Source organism: Camelus dromedarius, unplaced genomic scaffold, assembly GCF_036321535.1.
Source record: "Camelus dromedarius isolate mCamDro1 unplaced genomic scaffold, mCamDro1.pat HAP1_SCAFFOLD_117, whole genome shotgun sequence".
In the NCBI taxonomy this organism is placed as follows: domain Eukaryota; kingdom Metazoa; phylum Chordata; class Mammalia; order Artiodactyla; family Camelidae; genus Camelus; species Camelus dromedarius.
Window position 1 is genome coordinate 1,337,600 of NW_026989731.1, and position 19,717 is coordinate 1,357,316.

The 19,717-nt window shown below is 47.5% G+C and overlaps 1 long non-coding RNA gene across 3 annotated transcripts; it reads left to right on the forward strand.

Moving 5' to 3' along the window:
* The first annotated feature begins 1,454 nt into the window (after window positions 1-1,454).
* On the forward strand, window positions 1,455-8,998 carry LOC135320486 (uncharacterized). 3 transcript variants are annotated; one of them, XR_010379629.1, is made up of 5 exons: window positions 1,455-1,705; window positions 3,091-3,327; window positions 5,470-5,636; window positions 6,464-6,593; window positions 7,499-8,998. It is a non-coding gene; the product is annotated as an uncharacterized LOC135320486 (long non-coding RNA). The 3 variants fall into 3 exon arrangements; XR_010379628.1 differs by having other exon boundaries at window positions 7,502-8,998; XR_010379630.1 differs by having other exon boundaries at window positions 8,191-8,998.
* Window positions 8,999-19,717: the final 10,719 nt, after the last annotated feature.

Consider the following 19,717-nt stretch of genomic DNA (forward strand, 5'->3'; position numbering starts at 1 on the left):
CAGACCCAGAGCCCAAGCCAAACACGACAAGGGTCACGTGGGGTTGTAACCCGGTGCTCAGCGGTCGGGGTCTCCTTGCAAATCTGCAGAAATCCCTGTTCTGCCTCATTCCTGGGAGAAACCCCACATCTCTTCCTGCTCTGTCTGTTCTCCTCTTGAGGCTATTGTCCTGGAGGGATGCAGTGTCCTTGAACCTGGCCCTCCAAACGTACATAAGCAGCCTGTTCTATAAAACAAATTATGCACTTTTTCACATTTGCCAGTTTTTTGATTCCAGAAAGGCCGCGGGACTCTTTCTCACTGTCTCCTGTGCCCCCACCACTTGGTGGCCCTCTCCTCATGGAAACACGATTTCCCACAACTGCACCCTGCCTCCCAGCTTGTCAGAGGGGAGTGACCCACAAAGACACAGGTGTTTGTGAGGATCCTGTCCCCCAGCAGAAAGCCTACTCCTGGAGCCACGGACAGGGATCTGGCCTCCTGAGACGCTCAGCTCTAATTGAAAGCCTAAACTGGGGACCCCGAACATTGCTGACTGACTTTCTGAGTCACCTGGGCTGGAAGGGCCTGATTTTTCTTTCCAAGAATGGATGTAGCGCAGCCTCCATTTTCAGGGCTGACATTCATGACGTATCTAGTTCCCCCAAATGCACCCCAGGAAGGAAAGGCCCTTCCATCCCACTGGTTAGAAACCCAGCCCAGGGGAGTTCCGAAGCACTGCATTGCTGTCAGGTCCAGCATCCCTGCAGAGTGGCCCCTGCCCCTGAATGAGCCCCTTCCCTGGGCCTTCCCTGCCTCGACATGACCACACCCCAGGTGGTGCTGGGGAAGGCAGGGAGTGCAGTGAGGGGAGGGGGGAAGCAGAGCCCCTTGCTCTGGAGTGAGGAGACCACAGAGAAAGGCACACACCACCCCGACCCTATACCCCAAACTCTTAGCCCCGCCAACACAGGGGCCGCTCTGCGCCCTCTCACCGTGGCTCTCCTGTGAGACTGCACCCAACCCGACATCTGGCACCCAAGCCCTACCTCCCCTCTTATGACAGATCCCGTCTTCTTGGAAACTGCCTAGCAGCGCGTATTCAAGGCCGGCAGTGGGCCTGGCGGATCTGAACTTCAGGTGCCCTACCTGGCCAGCCGTGCGTGCCTGGGCTCAGTCCTCTATCTTGCCCACCGATAGCCTGGGTCCACGTCCGGTGCAAGCGGAGGCCACGGAGCCCAGGCTGATCCCCACACACGGACAGGTGAGGGTGCCCCCGCCCCGCTGCCCCGCTGCCCCGCCCACTGGTGGCAGCAACGCCCCAGCCTCCGGCCGGCGCCACCTGCAGGTCAGGACTTCCGCGCGGCCCTGCCCTCCCCGGCCCCGCCCAGCTGTCCCATAAGCCTCCCCCCACCCCCGTCCTGGCTGCGCCCTGGCTCCCATTGGCTCCGCAAGTTCTGCCCTCGCACAACTAGACTCGGGAGGACGCACGACGCAAGCGCTAGGGGAGGGCCCCGCGGAGTTGCCATGGTTACAGGCGCCACGCTCTGCGCGGGCCGGCGTGCGCTTCTGGGGCGGGTAGCGGGCTCCGGAAGTGTGCAGCTGCCCGGGACCATGGCGGTGCTTGCTGCTGGGGATGGCGGCTTGCTCGGCCGGGCGACTAGTTCTGGCCTGGTCAGTCGGCGGCCGACATCCTGTCTGGGGCGGCGTCCCACAGACGGTAAACGTACGTCCGCGCCGTCGGCGGGGCCGGCGGACATGAACCGGGGTGGGATCGGGGTTGGGGCGGTGGCCGGGGAGGGCTGTGGTGCCGGGGAGCGTGTTGGGGCGGGGCGGGGCAGGGCTTGGGCACAGCCTCAAGCTTTCCTCCCCCTCAGGCCCTGGGGCTGGGGCCGCGAGTCTGGGTCGCCCTTGGTGGCCGCGGCCTCCCAGAACCCCCCGGGAAGGGCAGGCGGAGGACCCATCTTAGATGAAGCGGGGCCTTACCCGGGTTTTGAAGAGCCCCAGAATCAGATGTTGGAATGGGGTGGCTTATCAGCCTTGTTTATCTGCAGGGAAATTTCAGTTCCATCCAGATGTTGGTTCCTTCAGTCAACCTCAGGAAAAAGACACAAGGGTCAGTGCCGATAAGCAGTTATCTAGGGCTTGACTCAAAATAAACTATGCGGGGTGTAGGGATGGTAGATGGGACCCTCCCTCTTGAAGTTAGCAGTCTTCTGGGATTAGAGGCCCCAGTTGAGGATTACATCCTCATCTGCAGTAATGGAGCTTGTGAGAAACACACAGAGAAGGGAGGGGTGTGGTGGCGGTAACTCATTACAGAATCCAGGACCCTTGCCTGGCTCTTGTGTAGAAGAGTCTCGCCTTGGATAGGGCAACAGTTATCAAAGTGTATCCAAGGCCCCTGAGGTGCAAGACCATTTTCATAGAAACGCCGGGATGTCACCTGCCTTTTGCACACTCTTGCTCTCCCGAGTTCCTGCGGGGTTTTCCAGGGAAAACCTGGCCTGCGATATCACAAAACAGGGAATGCAGAGGCAGATAGGAGAATTCAGCTCTCACCAGTCCAAAAGAGATTTGCAGAAATTAAAATCACTGCTATTCTTCTCACTAATGATTTTTCTTTTGAAAAATAGAATTATATTTTGTTTAAGAGTATTAATGGTAACATACAGTAGATTGTTAATATTTTTAAGTGAATTCATACACTTTTTCTAACTTCTTATTTAACTTCTAACACAGGAAATAGTGATAGATTAAACTCACATAAATAGCAGCCTTTTGGAGTTCTCAGTAATTGTTAAGAGTGTATAGGGTTCTGTAGAACAAGAAGTTTGAGAGCCCCTGGAGAACGGGTGCTCAGATGCTAGTCGGGTGCTTAGTGGTGTTAGACGGATGCCAAGATGTCTTCCGCAACTGCTCCCGGACTTGAAGTAATTGGCCACATGGAGATGGGTGGGCAGTGCCTCCACTTTACAAACCAGAAGCTGCTGAATGTGTCTGGAGTCTAGGCCATGGGCTGTGCAGGGATTCCCGTTGTATCTGTTCTATCTAAGCCGGGATTCCTGTGCAGAGGCCTGGCCCTGAAGACCCGCTCTCCTTTGCTCCCAGCCAGGTAACTTCTGTGTGACTTCAACCCTCCAGAGGGCTTCAACCTCCGTAGGAACGTCTGCATCCACATTGCCTTCCTCCTGAAGACCCTGCTGAAGATGGAGGAGACGGTACTGGTGCTATTCCCTTGGGGCCACCTCTACCACTGGCAGAGCCCCGATCCCTGGTCCGACTCCTTTGACCTCCCAAGTCTCAACAGAAACATCCCTGACATTGAGTACGAGCAGTTCATTGCAGGTGAGGTGGTGGTCATTTAACTGGGGCCAGGTGGTCTTTGTTCTGGTTCCGATCTGAACATCGGGCCATCTTACTTTGGGCTTGTCGGTCTGCTTAGGGGCCCTGCTCATGTTTCCTACACTGCAGGTGAATTTGGTTTTTCCATAGTTTTTTCGGGAAGTCAATTTGAAGTGTATGAGCTCTATGTCCCCTCCCCTCTGAAAACCCTGGCCTCCTGGTGAGATGCAGCGGTGACAAGGAGGCCACTGCCACAGAGGCCCTTGTCCCAGAAAGAGTCGCTCGCTGTGCAGTCAGGGCTGTTCTTACCTGTAGGAAAACACGATGTGTGTGTAGCATGGGCCACGTGCTGGAGATGATATGTAACTGCCCATCCAGTAAAATTTGGCCCTGCTCAAGCTACCCATTTTAAATTTTGTAAGAGGGAAGAGTTCAAGATTTTCTTTGAATAAAGGTATTTAGAGCTTATCAATTTTTTTTAAATTGAAATGTGTTTGATTTACAATGTTTTGCTAGTTTCAGTTATACAGCTGTTTTGTTAGTTTCAGGTATGCAGCATAGTGATTCAGTTGTACATATACATAGTCTATTCTTTTTCAGGTTCTTTTCCATTATAGGTTGCAAGATACTGAATATTCTTCCCTGTGTTCTACAGTGAATCCTTGTCGTTTGTCTGTTTTACATATAGTAATTTGTATCTGTTAATCCCGAACTCCTAAGTTTGTTTTATAAGTCTGTGAGTCTGTTTTTTGTTTTATAGATAAGTCCATTTGTATCATTTTTTTAAAAATTCCACATATAAATGATATCATATGATACTTGTCTTTGTCTAACTTATTTCACTTAGTGAGATAATCTCCAGTTCCATCCATGTTGCTGTAAATGGCCTTATTTCCTTCTTTGTTATGACTGGGTAATATTCTGTTATATCTAAATACCGCATCTTTATCCAGTCATCTGTCAGTGAATGTTTAGGTTGCTTCTATGTCTTGGCCATTGTAAACAGTGCTCCTGTGAAAATTGGGGTGCAGGTATCTTTTGGAATGAAGGTTCCCTCTGGATATATGCCCAGGAGTGGGATTGCTGGATTAGGTGATAAGCCTTTTTTTTTTTTTTTTTTTTTTTTTTTTTGTCTTTTGAGGAATCTCCATACTGTTTTCCACAGTGGCTGCAACAAACTACATTCCCACCAACAATGTAGGAGGGTTTCCTTTTCTCCACAGCCTCTCCGGCATTTATGGTTTGTGGACTTTTGAATGATGGCCATTCTGACTGGTGTGAGATGATAACATTGTAGTTTTGAGTTGCATTTCTCTGATAATTGAACGATATTAAGCATTTTTTATATGCCTATTGGCCATCTGTGTGTCTTCATTGGAGAATTGCTTGTTTAGTTGTTCTGCCCATTTTTGGATTTGGTTGTTTATTTTTTTCTTATTAAGTTGTATGGACTATTTATATAGTCTAGAAATTAAGCCATGGTCAGTCTCATCTTTTGCAAATATTTTCTCCCATTCCATAGGTTGTCTTTTAGTTTTACTTATGGTTTCTATTGCTGTGCAAAAGTTTATAAGTTTAATTAGGTCTCATTTATTTATTTTGGCTTTTATTTCTGTTGCTTGGGTTGCTTAGATTGCCCTACGAAAACATTGCTGAGATGTATGTCAAATAATGTTTTGCCTATGTTTTCTTGTGAGAAGTTTATAGTGTCGTGTGTAATATTTAAGTCTTTAAGCCATTTTGAGTTTGTTTCTTTTTGGTTTTTTTGCGACTCTATTGTATGCTTTTGACTTGTGGTTACCTTATTCTTCAAATATATCAGCCCATTACTATATCTATTTCCTTTAGACTGATAATCACGTAGGCTCCAACACATCCTAAGAATAACGAAGAAAAAAAAGAAAGAAAAAAAATCTACATTTTCTTGCTCCCCTCTCCCATTCCCAACTTTTTTTATTTTGATGTCCTTTTTCATTTTTACATCTTTATGTTTATTCTCTTGCAACTCGTTATTGCATTTCCAACTATGGTTTTCCTGTTTCTATAACATCCTGCTTCCTTTCTGTTTAGAATAGAACTTTTAATGTCTCTGTTAGGTTCAATATTGCTGAGTTATCTCACCTCCCCCTCCCCCCTTCCCCCCAGGCCTCTGAATCCTCAGTCCAGGGAAGCTAAACCATTCTAGCCTTCATCGGTTCTGGGAAAGCAATCTTCAGAGTGGGAAAAGACATTGAAAAATAATATTCTGTGAGTTGCATTCTACCCTTGCCCAGAGATGAGAAACATCTGAAGGTGGAGGAAAACAGTTGGAGGTGGGGAACACAAAGTCTTTTCTCCTTTTGCTACTGAAGAAATGATTGCTTTTGTAATTAGTGATGATGCCCTTTAAATTGGTGAGATCGAGATTCCACAGCTTCAGCGCCTGTGAATAACCAGCTGGGAGAAAGCTCTCTAGGGCCCCTGCAGTGGGAAAGGCAGCCCCTCTGAGCACCTGTTGTTCTGTATTCTTCCTGCCTCCACACGGGTTCCCTAGGCACCGTGCAGGACGATGCAGTTACCCAAGGTGGAGGACGGGGAGACCCCTGCTGTGTGGCGAGCCACAGAAGCCCACACTTGAAGGACAAAATGTAGAGTAGTGGGGCGGTCATAGGAACAGGGGATGGTTGAGACCCAGGATGGTGTCCTGGAGTCCAGCAGCCAAGGCTGGTGGGGCAGATGGGGCCCTGGGGCATGGGCAGTCCTTGAGGGATCTGAAGCAAAGATAGGAACCAAGAGACTGGATTCGTGTGGGGGTACGGCACCCCTTGGAGGCTGCGGGGCAGCTCAGTGGGCCCAGGGGGAGCGGGCACTTCCCCAAAGCTGGGTTGACAGGTCACAACCAACTCACTGGGGACCGAGAGGCACTGAGTCATTTTTAACTTTTTGTCCCTCTTCCTGGAAAAGAAACTGCTGCCTGTTAAATAGCCTGTGTCGTTAGTGAGAATTAAAGACATGAAGCAAGATTGCCTCAAAAGTCATCCATTGTTTAGGTGTTAATAAGGGTCAAATGAAAACTTGAATAGATGAAATGAAGCATTCATCAGAGGATTTGAAACTCCTTTAAAATAAAAATTCTTGCTGCCTTTGTTCTTCATTTCAGGGTTCACTTGGTGATAATAATCATAACCAAAGCAACAGCAAACCCTTACAGAACTCTGTCCTGCTGTTCCAGGAACGCTGTGTTCATGACAACCCAATGAGTTGGCACCACTATGAGTTCCACTTTAAAGGTAAGGACATTCATTAATCACACGGCTAATAAATGGCAGAGCTGGGACTTGAACCCGAGCTCTCTGGCCCCAGAGACCCCTCTCAGCCCCTTCACTGCAGCTCATCACTTGGCATGCCCGACACAGGCCAGCATTTACGAGCAGCGTGACCTTGGCCAAGGCTGCTTCACTGCTTGGTCTCTGATTCCTCATCTGTAGAATGGGGGTGTGGGCAGTGAACTCTGTGAGCTCAGTGGTCACTTCCTCCAGCTCTGCAATTCTACTGCTTTGAGTTAGTATAGTAAGTATCCGAGCCCCTACATGGCCCACACATGGGCTGGCGCTTTTCTAGGCCCTGGGTTACGGAGCAAAGTAAGATCCGCCTGCTCCTCCGAGGAGCCTGTGTCCCTCCACGGCAAACAGCTGCGAGGCCCAGGCTCCCTCGCTGGCTGTCGGGGGCTGGGCAGGAAAGTCTGATAAGAGAAGATGGAGGCAGAGCCCCTCCGGGAACAGTGGTGGCCACACAGCTCTCAGGAGCGAGAGCCTCTGTCCAGGCTGCTGAGAGGGGGATCCTCATGAGGCCAGTAGTCCCCCCAACCTAAGCCCTCAGGACAAAGATCCAGCCATCCCTGCACTGTCACCATAGAGCCAGTCCATCCTCATCACTGTGCCTCTGTGCTCCTTTGTCCTGGGGCCTCTCTTCCCCCTACACCCAGAAGACTCTTCTCCCTCTCTTCTCTGAGTGCCCCCTCACTTCACCCGTGGTCCCTGCTTCCTGGGCCACCATCACTGGAGTTGACGCTTTGCACCTTCACAACCCCCGTTTGATCAGGAGCCTGGGTTGGCCTCCTTGTGCTCACTTTCCACCTTCAGATGATTGCTCCTCCCCTCGTGGGAGCACATGGAAAACCCAGATCCTTTCCTAGCAGTGCCTGCCACCCTGGCCTCCCTGCTCATCTGCCTCAGTCAGGAGCACCTGGACCACCAGCTCTGTATTGCCTCGCCTCCTACCATCAAGACGTCAAAGTTCATTCTCCTTCCACCACCCAGTATGGTCATTGTAGGGTCTTCTTCTCTGTCAGCCTGAGCCAGCCACCCCCCATTCACCCTACCCCCGGGCTCATACCCGGGCGTGTCTCCACCCCAGGTCCAGCCTCTCTCCTTTAAGTGCCCACCTCTAGCCGTCCAGCTTCTTCTCCACCAGCCTCCCTGGCCCTCCTTCACCCTCACTGGGGCATCATGTGCTGACTCCTCTGCTTTCCTGCCTGTCCACGTTCCTCTTACTTCCACTTCCCCACCTTCCAGCTCTGCATCCACAGTCAGCACTCTCTTTATGACAGACAAAACCCCCTTGAGCCTTGACTTTTTCAGTTCCTCACCAGGCCGACTTCCATCTCGGTTCACCCAGCTCTACTTGTTCTGAGCCTGCAGGCAGCAGGCTCTCCCAGCACAGATTTCCAAGACTACAAATCAATGCCCACCATGTTGCCGCTGCCAGGCAATCCTCCAGGATTTCTCTAGTGAGCACATTTCCCCACTTATCACTCAGTGGTGTCAACATTCTCTGCTCTCTGCACACCTCTAACCTTCCCTCTGTCTCTTCCCTGACTCCCAGCAGATGGCCTTGCCTCCTGCTTCAGAGAGAATGACATGTCACTGGAAAGGAACTCGCTCACCTGCAGCAAACCTGCTCACCTCACCTTTTATCTGTCCCTCTCCCACCTGGACTCTAGCTGTAGTTGTTCTTAATTCAGTGAGTTTAGTTGACATATATATACACAGTTAAAAGCATAGCACACTATCGGCTACCTTCTAGGGGTTACTTTTTCAATTTAACATGGAGTGTGCGATTCATCCACTTCATTGCATGTACCTGCAGTTCATTTGTTTTAACTGATCTTAAATGTTGTGTGTGTGAAAGTAACACAAGGCAAGGGTAAGCCAGGATTCAGGATGCTGGTTACTTCCTGTGAGAAAAGGCCAAGAGCAGGATAGGGAAAGAGGACACAGTATGTCACTGTCAATATTCCTGTTATGATGCTGGGTGATAGGTTCATAACTGTGTCTTATAATATTAATTTTAATATATAAATACCTCTGACAGGCACCTAAGATGAGAATGTGTCATGAACCAAGACATACAATGGGTAATATTACATCATTATTGTTATGTAATCTTGTTATATTATATATTAATCATAATCTTACATTATTTGTTATGGGTTATATATTATATAGATGCATGAATTATATATTATGTGTATAAACACCTACATATGTATTATATACTATCTGCTAATAAATAAACAGAAGATAATATGCTAGTATATCTTCTATTATATATTATTTAATAAATAATAACATACTCTATCCTGTTATATGACATGGAACATAATCTTTAATAAAATAAGAAATCTGTCAATATATATTGGTAATTAATAAAATTTAAAAAAACAGCCCGCAGCTTTTAACGCCGACACCGCTCCAGCTGTCACTGTGATTTCTCTTCCCTTTCATGGCCGAGGCCCTCACAGTGCTGTCCGTTCCCCCTTTCATCTCCTTATCCTGAACCTTCCTCCTCCTCCCATCCCATGCTGCCTTCTGCCCCGTGGCCCCTCTAGTCACCAGCGGCCTCTGGGGCACTGATCTGCGGGCACGGTCTCAGGCCCCAGCTCACCTGCCTGTCCGCTGCCTCTGCCACCGCTGGTGGGGGCGGGGCGGGGGTCAGAGTGCACCCCTTGTCCTGGAAGAGAACACAGCACAGACTGTGACCAGCAGCAGGTGTGGCCGGGAACTGCAGGACTTGGGGGAGAGCCAGACTGTCTGCATCCAGACCTGGGGCACTTGGAGTGTGAAGAAGCCCCGTCCTCACTGCCCCTGAAGTGAGGAAAACACCCTCAGGTGAGTTAAAGTGCTTATGACCTAGGTCTGTTGGCTGGAAAGGACAAACGGGCCCCTAAGGGGAGGGTAGTTGATGTTCCAGGCCCCACCAAAGCCCTAAGGGCTGGCGGGGAACCAGGCTGGACGCTCCACTGGACCCAGTGCCCCCTCGGGGGTGGGGCCTTCGGGAACAAGCAGAAAGCCCTCTGTCTCTGGAGGGGAACGGGGCAGTGTGGGAGCATCCCTGCAGCGAGTCAAGTGAAGTCAGGGCCTGTGGGATCCATTTGTATGGCCACATCGAGCCTCAGCAGAAGCCACAGCAGGAGTGGATTCCTGTCTCTCCAGCTGTCATCCTCGTGTCTGAGTGCCAGGCTTCAGACCCGATCCCCTGGGGCGCTAGGACAGTTATAGACAGAGGCGGCTCGGGGAGGCCTCAAGAGGGTGGTACTGGCCTTCCTGCCAACACGATTACATGAAGATCAAACAGTCCATCGATGGGAAGAAAATAAGAACCATGGTCACCTCTGGACCCCAAGCTTAGACGTGGTGCATGGGGGACATTTATCGACAATTCAGCGAGGTTCTGGCCAGAGCTAGAGGCCAGGGCAGCAAGCCGGGAGTGACACTGAGGAGCATCATTGTGCAGAGGCTGGACTGGGTGTCTGCAGGCTCCTCCCAGGAGAAGCCTCAGAGTTTGGGAGGTGGCTAACATGGTTCCTTCATGTCACCAGCAAGTGGTGCCACCTGTGGAAAATCAGCTGTGATCCTGAGATGGGTCAGCCCTGGGTGATGTGATAAAGGCTCCTACAAGAGGGGGCGCCAGATGGACAGTGAACCAACCAACAGGCTGATGAGATTCCCACCTGTGTTTATCGTGCTTTCGTAGCCAAGAATGAGGAGAGAGTTGAATGGCTCACCATGAATATTTTAACAACTTTAGAGAGTTCCATGTCTCACTGCATTTAAGTGTCACCTGGAAGAATTCAAGCAGTGTCTAGACCCAGGGGAGGCAAACGGCCTCTCGGTTCCTCTTCAACCTGGCAAACCCAGCAGCCCTCTATGGCCAGACCTTGGCAAGTGCCTTCCCTTGTTATAACAAAACCCTTCCCCCGCACGCCTGTGGTAAGCTTTTGTTTTTTTTTAATTAATGGGAATGAAGGTACCTTACAGCCTCCACAGACTTTTCCTTAGGGCTTCTCTCCTTAGACCCGGGCCCCCCGCTGCCCTGGGTCCTGCACTGCAGAAGGTTCCCCTGGCCCTGACACTTCCTCTGGCCACGCCCTCCATCGGGTGGAGTCAGCAAGGCCAAGGGGACATGGTCATTGGCTCCATCCCATGTTCTAGAAACCCAGGACGCCGAATGCCCTGCCTCAGCAGCCCCTGACCCATTTCTAGTGCCTGCACCGGCTCTCCCCGGAGTTCAGATTCCCAGGACTCACAGAGAGGCCAAAGGGCAGCTGTTTGCATGGAGGTTATAGGCAGAGCCCGGACGTGAAATCTGAGTGTCCCCCTGTGCACATCCAAGGCCACTTATGGCAAGGGATGGACCCAGCATTGGGAAGAAAAGGGTCAGGCTAGTGATCAGAGTCTGGGAATCAGCTCTCCCCACACACTCACTTTCTTTGCAGGACTCCCCTGAGTCTGGTTGTTCTAATTTTGAACCTGGCCTTCCAGGTTCAAATGAATGTATATTTGTAAAGGCAGGACTTTAGAACCTACTGCACTTAAAATGTTTAGATATATAGAATGTGAGCTCCCAGGTATGCTCTGGCCCTGCACTTCCAAGGGTCCAGAGCATTTATGTTGGCTCTACTGAGACTGTAAGTGGCAAAGACCATCTCCAGAGAGGAGGGGCTCCTGCTTCACAGTCCGAAGTCAGGATCTTCTGAGCGGATAAAACAATGGACACTGAGACCCTCAATTGTAAATTGATTTAGAATAACGCCAAAGGTGTGTATGACGTGTGTGTGCGCACGCACGCACCTGGGGAATTGTGTGGTACATGACTGTGAGTGTGTGTGTGGCTGTGCGCGCACGCGCCTGGGGATGTGTGTGGTTGTGTGTATGCTATGTGTGTGTGTGGTACATGAGTCCATGTACGTGTGTGTGTAGGGAATGTATGTGGGCCAGAGTCAGTGCGTCTGCACGTGTGTTTGTGTGTATGTGCATGCATTAGTATTAACAGTAGAAGCTGTCCTTTAGAATTATGAAGTAGTAAAATTTGTATGATGTCTTTTGCTGTATAATTCAAAATTAAAAAAATCTTCAGTCACTAGAAATTTATTCCCCCCCGATTCTGACTTTATTTTTCCATATTGATATGTCTTCATTTTACTGATGAAGAAACTTAGCTTAGAGATGTTAACTGACTCAACCAAGGACATGGAGCTCGCGCACCCAGGGCCAGGACGCAGTCCAAGCCACGCTGCTCCAGAGGCCTGGAGCCCTACTCAAGATCACGCGTTGCCTCTTGGCGGGGGAACAGATTCTGATGGGCTGTGGCCAGCGTGCAGGCTGCCCAAACTGGGGACACGGGAAGCCGGGCAGAGAGTACCAGACAGCAGAGAAGAGTGAAGCCCTGCTCAGAAATTAGATAGGTTCCTAGGTCTTGGATGAGTAAGGAGGCTCCCTGCTCATCCTTGATCCCTTTGCTGGTGGCCAAAAGGGACCAAGGTCCACGAGAGCACTTCTGGGAGCTGCCTGCCAAAACCTGAAAAGGACTGCTCAGGACTGGCTCTGCAGTAGGAGCAGAGGAAGGAAATGTCACCTCTTGGTGGACATTATTGGTGATGGCAGTAGGAGGCCTAGCAGCCTCGGTATAGTGGTGGCAGGACAGGGTCCTAGTGGATGATCGTTTTCACCTCTCTTAAAAATCATTGCTTCATATATTGTATCCATTTTGTGGTTTATTTTAGGGTGGTAAATATGGTCTCTGTTACTCCATATTAGCTGGATTGATTAATTTTTTTATTGTTAATTTTCTCCTCAATGATTTGGAAGCTATATTGCCTTTTAATGAAAATTCTCTCTAAATTTTTATAAATCATCTCTAAGTTCATAACTTTATATGTAATTGGACCAGTATTCCTATAACACTATCAAAACTGAAATAACCTATTAGATCCTGTTCCTCAATAATGATAAATTTAGCATATTTTACCTCTCTGCTGTTCCAGATTGTGTGTGTGTGCGTTTGTGTGTGTGTGTGTGTGTGTGTGTGTGTGTGTGTGTGTGTGTGTGTGTCTGTGTCCTCCAGTTACTATGTTTAGACAGTTGCTTCCAGTTTGTTATATTAACAATGAAATATAGCTATAAACTTCCTGGATTTCATTGCTCACTACCATGTCTTTCCCACTTTTGAGTTATTTACTTATCGGGATTTTCAAATCAACTGGACACATGATTGGCTAAGTTTTTTCGAGAAGTGGACTTGGAACACTTTCATGTCTATATGAAGCTTTATGTTTTCCTCCTCAACAACTCTCAGGGTGTTGTTGATGGCCCAAGCCTTGTTTTAAAATATGGCATTGTTTTTCATCACCAAAAAAACAAAAAAGTTTTCTTGATTTAAATTGCTGTCTTTTTATGACTGGCTAGTCTTTTCTGGTGGATAGAGATTTACTTAACCTTCCCCCTTCTTTTCGCCATAACTCGGATTCATTGAGATGCATGTTTTTACCATTTCTCAGATGGGCTTCCGCTTTGACTTCCACTTTAAACCATCACCCCACTCTTTTTCTCCATGCTTATTCCTGAAAAAGTGAGCTCTCTATCGGATTAAAGGTGGTTCCCGTCAGAGATGTGTGGCTCCCTGTCCAAAGGTCCAAATGAAGAGAAAAGGAAAGATTCCTGTTTCTGGTGGTTACATTTTGTCAGCTTAGAGATCTAGTTATCCGTGTGGCTGCGGTGGAATCTGCAATATCTTGGCTCAGAGTTTCCTTTTTCTGGCTTACTAGGGGAGCCGCAATAGCTGGGGTCACGGCGCTGTGGCCGTTGTCAGGATCCCGGGACTGAGGCAGCCCCTCTCCCCCCTTGTTATTTTGATCTTGCAAACTGGGCCCCAGCTATGCGAACCCTGCATCTGGCGGCCAGGATCGCCCCCCACGTGACGTGTCCCCAGTTCCTCGGCGTCCCTCACTGCTATCAGCTAGCTCCAGTAAGGGTGCGAGCTGGCTTCCACTGCGGTCTTTCCTCCTTCCTCTCCAGGCAGGCCGTCCTTTCCCACTAGATGTCCCTATACTTTCTCTCCTGTGCTACATAAGCTGAAGGAATTCCTCAGGGTTTCCAGCAGGTACATGGCGCTCTTCTATGTTTGGACCCCTTCAGTGCTTGTAGTGGAAATTTAGGAGGTGGAAAGGAAGAGCTTGGGGGTTCTCCGTATCTAGGGGCTCCCTATCCAGCAGATTCAACTAACTGTGGTTTGAAAATATTCGTGAAAAAACAGTTTCAAAAAGCAACACTTGAATTTGCCATCATTGACAACTACTTACATAGCATTCATGTTGTATTAGATACAGTGAGTAATCCAGAGATGATTTGAAGATATATATAAAGTACATGGGAGGGTGCACATCAGTTCCATGCAAGTCCTATGCCATTTTATACAAGAGGCGTCAGCATCCATGGATGTTGACTTCAGGGGGGAGTCCTGGAACCAGTGCCCCATGGTTACCAAGGGATGACTAGAAGTCCAGGCTCCTTATCCCAGCCTGTCAGGTCCCCATGTGGTCTGAAACCTACCTGTACCACACTTCCCTTGTCACTCTCCTCCAGCCCTGGCAGACTGTCCTTTGATTTTTGAACAGGCCACACTCACTGTGCTTCATATCTGGCCCCTAGAAATACCCGTTACTTTCTGAGCATGGCTCTGCTTTCACAAAAAGGGCTGCATTGTCACTAGAGAAGACACTGTGGAATTTCCTTTAAAAACTGAAAATAGACTTAACTCATGATCCAGCCTTCCCACTCCCGGGCATATGTCAGAAGAAAACTCTAATTCAAAAAGTCACATGCACCTCAATGCTCACAGCAGCACTATTTATAATAGCCAGGACATGGCAAAAACGCAAATGTCCATCGACAGCTGACTAGATAAAGATGTAGTAGTATATTTATACAAAGGAATACTACTCAAACATTAAGAAGAACAAAATAATGTCATTTGCAGCAACATAGATGGATGTAGAGATAGTCATTCTAAGTGAAGTAAGCCAGAAAAAGAGAAGAATGCCATATAATATCACTTATATGTGGAATCTAAAAAATGACACAAGTGAACTTAACTACAAAAGTGAAACAGACCCACAGACATAGAGAAACAAACTTACGGTTACCAGGGAGAGAAGGGGATGGGAAGGGATAAATATGGTAATTGGAAAAGTGTCCCTCTTGGAGAGTTATGGAAATGTTAGCTATCTTGATTGCGATGATGGTTTTCTGGGTGTAGACATCTATCAAATTCATCAAATAGTACATGTGAAATATGTGTAATTTACTATACAGGAATCGTACCACAATAAATATGCCTGTAAAAAAAAAAAAAAAACAAGAAAATATTGGCGGCATTGTGTCCTACGTTTTTATGTGTCTTTAGTGAGTGGGTCTTCAATTTTCCGGTCTGCCATATTTTCTGAACCAGAAGTGCCCTCCTTCCCTTTTCTTTGATAAACTGTAAGTGGGTGGCATTTATTCCCGTGGCTTCAACTGCTCTCTGTCCACTGATTAACTGTCAAATCTTTTCCAGCAAGGACATTTCATTTCAGTCCCAGAAATATACTTATAATTGACAAGTAGACATTCCCACTTGAATATCCCATAAATATCTTAAGCTCTGTGTGTTTGAATTTACACTCGCTCAGAACTAGGTTTACTTCTTCAAACAATGGCATGTCTACTTGTCAATTATAAGTATATTTCTGGGACTGAAATGAAATGTCCTTGCTGGAAAAGATTTGACAGTTAATCAGTGGACAGAGAGCAGTTGAAGCCACGGGAATAAATGCCACCCACTTACAGTTTATCAAAGAAAAGGGAAGGAGGGCACTTCTGGTTCAGAAAATATGGCAGACCGGAAAATTGAAGACCCACTCACTAAAGACACATAAAAACGTAGGACACAATGCCGCCAATATTTTCTTGTTTTTTTTTTTTTTTTACAGGCATATTTATTGTGGTACGATTCCTGTATAGTAAATTACACATATTTCACATGTACTATTTGATGAATTTGATAGATGTCTACACCCAGAAAACCATCATCGCAATCAAGATAGCTAACATTTCCATAACTCTCCAAGAGGGACACTTTTCCAATTACCATATTTATCCCTTCCCATCCCCTTCTCTCCCTGGTAACCGTAAGTTTGTTTCTCTATGTCTGTGGGTCTGTTTCACTTTTGTAGTTAAGTTCACTTGTGTCATTTTTTAGATTCCACATATAAGTGATATTATATGGCATTCTTCTCTTTTTCTGGCTTACTTCACTTAGAATGACTATCTCTACATCCATCTATGTTGCTGCAAATGACATTATTTTGTTCTTCTTAATGTTTGAGTAGTATTCCTTTGTATAAATATACTACTACATCTTTATCTAGTCAGCTGTCGATGGACATTTGCGTTTTTGCCATGTCCTGGCTATTATAAATAGTGCTGCTGTGAGCATTGAGGTGCATGTGACTTTTTGAATTAGAGTTTTCTTCTGACATATGCCCGGGAGTGGGAAGGCTGGATCATGAGTTAAGTCTATTTTCAGTTTTTAAAGGAAATTCCACAGTGTCTTCTCTAGTGACAATGCAGCCCTTTTTGTGAAAGCAGAGCCATGCTCAGAAAGTAACGGGTATTTCTAGGGGCCAGATATGAAGCACAGTGAGTGTGGCCTGTTCAAAAATCAAAGGACAGTCTGCCAGGGCTGGAGGAGAGTGACAAGGGAAGTGTGGTACAGGTAGGTTTCAGACCACATGGGGACCTGACAGGCTGGGATAAGGAGCCTGGACTTCTAGTCATCCCTTGGTAACCATGGGGCACTGGTTCCAGGACTCCCCCCTGAAGTCAACATCCATGGATGCTGACGCCTCTTGTATAAAATGGCATAGGACTTGCATGGAACTGATGTGCACCCTCCCATGTACTTTATATATATCTTCAAATCATCTCTGGATTACTCACTGTATCTAATACAACATGAATGCTATGTAAGTAGTTGTCAATGATGGCAAATTCAAGTGTTGCTTTTTGAAACTGTTTTTTCACGAATATTTTCAAACCACAGTTAGTTGAATCTGCTGGATAGGGAGCCCCTAGATACGGAGAACCCCCAAGCTCTTCCTTTCCACCTCCTAAATTTCCACTACAAGCACTGAAGGGGTCCAAACATAGAAGAGCGCCATGTACCTGCTGGAAACCCTGAGGAATTCCTTCAGCTTATGTAGCACAGGAGAGAAAGTATAGGGACATCTAGTGGGAAAGGACGGCCTGCCTGGAGAGGAAGGAGGAAAGACCGCAGTGGAAGCCAGCTCGCACCCTTACTGGAGCTAGCTGATAGCAGTGAGGGACGCCGAGGAACTGGGGACACGTCACGTGGGGGGCGATCCTGGCCGCCAGATGCAGGGTTCGCATAGCTGGGGCCCAGTTTGCAAGATCAAAATAACAAGGGGGGAGAGGGGCTGCCTCAGTCCCGGGATCCTGACAACGGCCACAGCGCCGTGACCCCAGCTATTGCGGCTCCCCTAGTAAGCCAGAAAAAGGAAACTCTGAGCCAAGATATTGCAGATTCCACCGCAGCCACACGGATAACTAGATCTCTAAGCTGACAAAATGTAACCACCAGAAACAGGAATCTTTCCTTTTCTCTTCATTTGGACCTTTGGACAGGGAGCCACACATCTCTGACGGGAACCACCTTTAATCCGATAGAGAGCTCACTTTTTCAGGAATAAGCATGGAGAAAAAGAGTGGGGTGATGGTTTAAAGTGGAAGTCAAAGCGGAAGCCCATCTGAGAAATGGTAAAAACATGCATCTCAATGAATCCGAGTTATGGCGAAAAGAAGGGGGAAGGTTAAGTAAATCTCTATCCACCAGAAAAGACTAGCCAGTCATAAAAAGACAGCAATTTAAATCAAGAAAACTTTTTTGTTTTTTTGGTGATGAAAAACAATGCCATATTTTAAAACAAGGCTTGGGCCATCAACAACACCCTGAGAGTTGTTGAGGAGGAAAACATAAAGCTTCATATAGACATGAAAGTGTTCCAAGTCCACTTCTCGAAAAAACTTAGCCAATCATGTGTCCAGTTGATTTGAAAATCCCGATAAGTAAATAACTCAAAAGTGGGAAAGACATGGTAGTGAGCAATGAAATCCAGGAAGTTTATAGCTATATTTCATTGTTAATATAACAAACTGGAAGCAACTGTCTAAACATAGTAACTGGAGGACACAGACACACACACACACACACACACACACACACACACACACACACACACACAAACGCACACACACACAATCTGGAACAGCAGAGAGGTAAAATATGCTAAATTTATCATTATTGAGGAACAGGATCTAATAGGTTATTTCAGTTTTGATAGTGTTATAGGAATACTGGTCCAATTACATATAAAGTTATGAACTTAGAGATGATTTATAAAAATTTAGAGAGAATTTTCATTAAAAGGCAATATAGCTTCCAAATCATTGAGGAGAAAATTAACAATAAAAAAATTAATCAATCCAGCTAATATGGAGTAACAGAGACCATATTTACCACCCTAAAATAAACCACAAAATGGATACAATATATGAAGCAATGATTTTTAAGAGAGGTGAAAACGATCATCCACTAGGACCCTGTCCTGCCACCACTATACCGAGGCTGCTAGGCCTCCTACTGCCATCACCAATAATGTCCACCAAGAGGTGACATTTCCTTCCTCTGCTCCTACTGCAGAGCCAGTCCTGAGCAGTCCTTTTCAGGTTTTGGCAGGCAGCTCCCAGAAGTGCTCTCGTGGACCTTGGTCCCTTTTGGCCACCAGCAAAGGGATCAAGGATGAGCAGGGAGCCTCCTTACTCATCCAAGACCTAGGAACCTATCTAATTTCTGAGCAGGGCTTCACTCTTCTCTGCTGTCTGGTACTCTCTGCCCGGCTTCCCGTGTCCCCAGTTTGGGCAGCCTGCACGCTGGCCACAGCCCATCAGAATCTGTTCCCCCGCCAAGAGGCAACGCGTGATCTTGAGTAGGGCTCCAGGCCTCTGGAGCAGCGTGGCTTGGACTGCGTCCTGGCCCTGGGTGCGCGAGCTCCATGTCCTTGGTTGAGTCAGTTAACATCTCTAAGCTAAGTTTCTTCATCAGTAAAATGAAGACATATCAATATGGAAAAATAAAGTCAGAATCGGGGGGGAATAAATTTCTAGTGACTGAAGATTTTTTTAATTTTGAATTATACAGCAAAAGACATCATACAAATTTTACTACTTCATAATTCTAAAGGACAGCTTCTACTGTTAATACTAATGCATGCACATACACACAAACACACGTGCAGACGCACTGACTCTGGCCCACATACATTCCCTACACACACAAGTACATGGACTCATGTACCACACACACACATAGCATACACACAACCACACACATCCCCAGGCGCGTGCGCGCACAGCCACACACACACTCACAGTCATGTACCACACAATTCCCCAGGTGCGTGCGTGCGCACACACACGTCATACACACCTTTGGCGTTATTCTAAATCAATTTACAATTGAGGGTCTCAGTGTCCATTGTTTTATCCGCTCAGAAGATCCTGACTTCGGACTGTGAAGCAGGAGCCCCTCCTCTCTGGAGATGGTCTTTGCCACTTACAGTCTCAGTAGAGCCAACATAAATGCTCTGGACCCTTGGAAGTGCAGGGCCAGAGCATACCTGGGAGCTCACATTCTATATATCTAAACATTTTAAGTGCAGTAGGTTCTAAAGTCCTGCCTTTACAAATATACATTCATTTGAACCTGGAAGGCCAGGTTCAAAATTAGAACAACCAGACTCAGGGGAGTCCTGCAAAGAAAGTGAGTGTGTGGGGAGAGCTGATTCCCAGACTCTGATCACTAGCCTGACCCTTTTCTTCCCAATGCTGGGTCCATCCCTTGCCATAAGTGGCCTTGGATGTGCACAGGGGGACACTCAGATTTCACGTCCGGGCTCTGCCTATAACCTCCATGCAAACAGCTGCCCTTTGGCCTCTCTGTGAGTCCTGGGAATCTGAAC